The sequence below is a fragment of the Vigna unguiculata genome, chromosome 11 (genome assembly GCF_037176805.1).
Source record: "Vigna unguiculata cultivar grain cowpea cultivar isolate G323 ecotype 2 chromosome 11, ASM3717680v1, whole genome shotgun sequence".
Classification (NCBI taxonomy): domain Eukaryota; kingdom Viridiplantae; phylum Streptophyta; class Magnoliopsida; order Fabales; family Fabaceae; genus Vigna; species Vigna unguiculata.
Window position 1 is genome coordinate 18,820,896 of NC_140802.1, and position 3,940 is coordinate 18,824,835.

General features: G+C 40.7%; 1 pseudogene; it reads left to right on the forward strand.

Annotated features, from left to right (window-relative positions):
• Positions 1-535: 535 nt before the first annotated feature.
• Positions 536-3,588, forward strand: LOC146881603 (uncharacterized; annotated as a pseudogene).
• Positions 3,589-3,940: the final 352 nt, after the last annotated feature.

Sequence of the window (3,940 nt, forward strand, 5' to 3'; positions counted from 1 at the left end):
GAGGTATAATCTTGGCTTGTTCAAATGCTTTCCATAGAGTCTTTAAAAGTGCTTTTCATTACTTTAGTCTTGTTCAAGTTTTGTCTTTAAAACAAAATTTCCTTAGAAGTTAAACTTTCTTGTTTTGGTGCTTTGCTTGCTTGTCTTTAGGTAATCCTTGTTTTGTCTTAGTTGTTTTCATTTCCTTGTTTTCCTAGAGTGTTGTGGCCGAGCCACTTGCTTTGCTTTTGAAAGGTTTTCATCTTTTTTAAGGTGTTTTCACGTGTTTGGAAGGATTTTTGAGTGTTAGCCTTTGATTTTCGAGGACTCTAGCCATGGTGGAAGAAGAAGAAGGCACGGCCATGATGGTGGTGGAAAGCGCAATCAACTCCCACAAAGACAACCTCCACCAATCAAGATTCCAAAGATCAAGGGGAAGAATGATCCAAACCTCTACATTGAATGGGAGCAAAAAGTTGACCAAATATTTAATATTCATTTAGTTAGTGATCAAGAGCAAGTAGACTTAGTAGTTTTAGAATTTGAGGATTATGCCATGACATGGTGGCATCAATTGTGTATGGATAATATTAACCAAGAGCCACCCGCGGCCTCTTTGATGGACATTAAAACTTTGATGCGTGCTAGATTTGTTCCTTCCTACTTGATGAATATCACCCTAAGAGGCTTTTCATAGCATTGGCCAATGCCTAGGCCCATTCTTTTATTAAATGCAATCCATTCTTTTGTTAAATGCAACCCATTTTCTAAGCTACCAATCACAAAAGTGTTGACATTGGGTTTGCGGCCCATTCTTCTGCATGCCTTCTGAACACACACCAGGTTTCCAGCACACAAATTGCAGCCCAATTAAAGATCCATCCAAGCTTTGGGCTCTCGTCACGTGGATGCCAGCCTTATCTGAAGAAGCCAAAACCTATTTCCGTGAACATCATGCGTGCCTTTACATTTGTTGTGGACTTCTAATATTGCGGTTTGAAGACAACCCATTTCACGTGCTCCAGGGCTTCCTTCATTTGAACACAGCTCCAACCCACACCTTTTCGTTGCTGCACAGCGCTAACCAACCCTAACACTTCCTCACGCGTCTGAAGCAACAATCCAGCCTAGTGTTCATTCATGGGTCGTTGGCATCCAAACGCTTAGGACAAATAGGGTTCCTTTTTTCTTTTCTCCATCACGCGTGCCACCCTTTGCTAGGGTTACAAATCACGCACCGCACACCTTTGCCATTAGGATTCTTGTTAGATGGCATCCACTTTCTTATATTCTATTTTCACACGGTTGCCATTCGAGCTATAAAATGGCAAGCCATTTCATTGTAATGGTAGCTTTGATGAATGAGAGAGATTTTAATCCCCTTTCTTCTTAGCTCACCTTCACCGAGAGTAAACCCTAGAGTGACCTCGCTGGTGACATTCCAAACACCATAATCGTCTTCCGCTGCGTTTCAAAAGGTGTTCTATGTGATTCAACCGGTAGAACTCCGATTGGATGGGTTATTCGATGAATACCGCTACGGAGCATGTCATCACTACTATAGGAGGAAGACTCTTTTGAAGCTCCAAAGGCTTTAACAAGGGTCCATGTGTGTGAATGAGTATTTTAAAATGATGGATTCCATGATTCTCAAAGTAGGACTCCAATTTGAAAGTGAAGAAGAAAAGGTAGCTAGATTTGTGAGTGGTCTTAGAAGAGAAGTTCAAGATGTAGTTGAGTTGTATGAGTACTCTACTCTTGACAAAATTTTACACTTGGCCTTAAAAGTTGAAAGTGAATTGAAAAAGAAACAAGAGGCCAAGAGGAGTACTCCTTACAATGACTACTGCTCTAGGACTTGGAAAGGAGAAGAAAGAAAAGATGAGAAACCTCCTTCCAAAGACCACCCACCAAGGACCAATTCGTCTAGAACCTCCCATGAAAGTGCAAACTCTTCCCAAGGTTCAAGAACTAGTTCCATAAAATGTTTTAAGTGTTTGGGCTATGGTCACATTGCTTCAAATTGCCCAACAAAAAGGAATATGATCTGCAACCCTAAAGGAGAGGTTGAAAGTGAACATTCTTCTCCCCTCTCCCCAAAAAGTTGTTCCTCCCACACTTCTTCCCAATCTTCAAGTGAGGATGAAATTAAACCTAATGAAGGAGGTTTGTTGGTGGTTAGGCGCATGCTAGGTCAAGTGCCTAAAGAATTTGAAAACCAAAGAGAGAATATTTTTCACTTAAGGTGCCAAATCAACAACAAAACTTGCTCCCTCATAATTGATAGTGGAAGTTGTGTCAATGTGGCTAGCACAAGGGTTGTGGACAAGCTTGGCTTGAAAACCATCCCTCATGCCAAGCCTTATAAGCTATCTTGGCTAAGTGAGGAAGGTGAGATCAAAGTGGACAAACAAGTCGTTATGAACTTCTCCATTGGAAACTACAAAGATGAGGTGTTATGTGACTTGGTGCCTATGGAAGCAACTCACATTTTACTAGGAAGGCCATAGCAATTTGATAGAAAAGCTTTTCATGATGGTCATGCCAACAAGTTTTCCTTTAGCTTTCAAGGCAAAAAGATTACATTACTAGCACTTTCACCAAGAGAAGTCAATGAGGACCAAATTCAAATGTTAAAGAAAACAAAAGAAGAGAAGGCGCAAAGGAAGGCGCAAGTGCATGGCAATGAGTCCAAGAAGAGCATGATCACCCTCAAAGGGGTGAAAAAGGTAATGCTTGCCCAAAAACCTATCTTCTTAGCTTATCCTAGTGAATCTTCCCCCTCCTTCCGAAATCCTCACTCTAAATGTCCCCTAGACTTGACATTAGTTTTAGATGGGTTCAAAGATGTTTTTCAAGAACCTCCAAAGGGCCTTCCACCCCTAAGAGGTATAGAACACCAAATTAATTTTATACAAGGCTCATCTTTGCCTAATAGGCCAGCCTATAGGACTAGTCCCGAGGAGGCTAAGGAAATTCAAAAACAAGTGAATGAGTTGTTAGAAAAGGGGTGGGTGCAACATAGCATGAGTTCTTGTGCAATGCTCGTGATTCTTGTCCCCAAAAAGGATAGAACATGGAGAATGTGCATAGATTGTAGGGCTATCAACAACATAACCATCAAGTATAGGCATCTTATTCCTAGATTAGATGATTTTATTGATGAGTTACATGGTGCAACCATATTTTCCAAAATAGACTTGAAGAGTGGGTACAATCAAATTAGAATCAAAGAAGGTGATGAATGGAAAACCTCTTTCAAGACTAAGTTTGGATTATATGAGTGGTTAGTCATGCCTTTTGGCTTGACCAATGCACCTAGTACATTCATGAGACTCATGCACCATGTTCTTAGGGAAGTTTGTTGTGGTGTACTTTGATGACATTCTCGTTTATAGTATGTCTCAAGATGACCACTTGCATCATTTAAGGAGTGTCTTAGAGACCTTGAGGAAGGCATCCTTGTATGCTAACATGGAGAAATGTGTGTTTGGGATGGATCATGCAATATTCCTAGGTTTCAAAACAAATCAACATAGGGTCCATGTGGACCAAAGAAAAGGTTGGCTAGTTTTTATAGGAGATTTGTGCCAAACTTTAGCACCATAGCCGCCCCTCTCAATGAATTGGTCAAGAAAGGTGTGGTCTTAAGTGGGGCAAAGATCAAGAAAAGGCTTTTGAAACTTTGAAACAAAAATTGATCAATGCACCACTTTTAGACCTCCCTAACTTCTCCAAAATTTTTGAAATTGAGTGTGATGCATCCAATGTAGGCATTGGGGTCGTGCTTCTCCAAGAAGGACACCCCACAACCTATTTTAGTGAGAAACTCAAGTGAAGTCACATTAACTACTCCACCTATGACAAAGAGCTTTATGCTCTTGTGAGGACTTTGCAAACTTGGCAACACTATCTTCTTTCAAAGGAGTTTGTGATACACAGTGACCATGAGTCCCCTAAT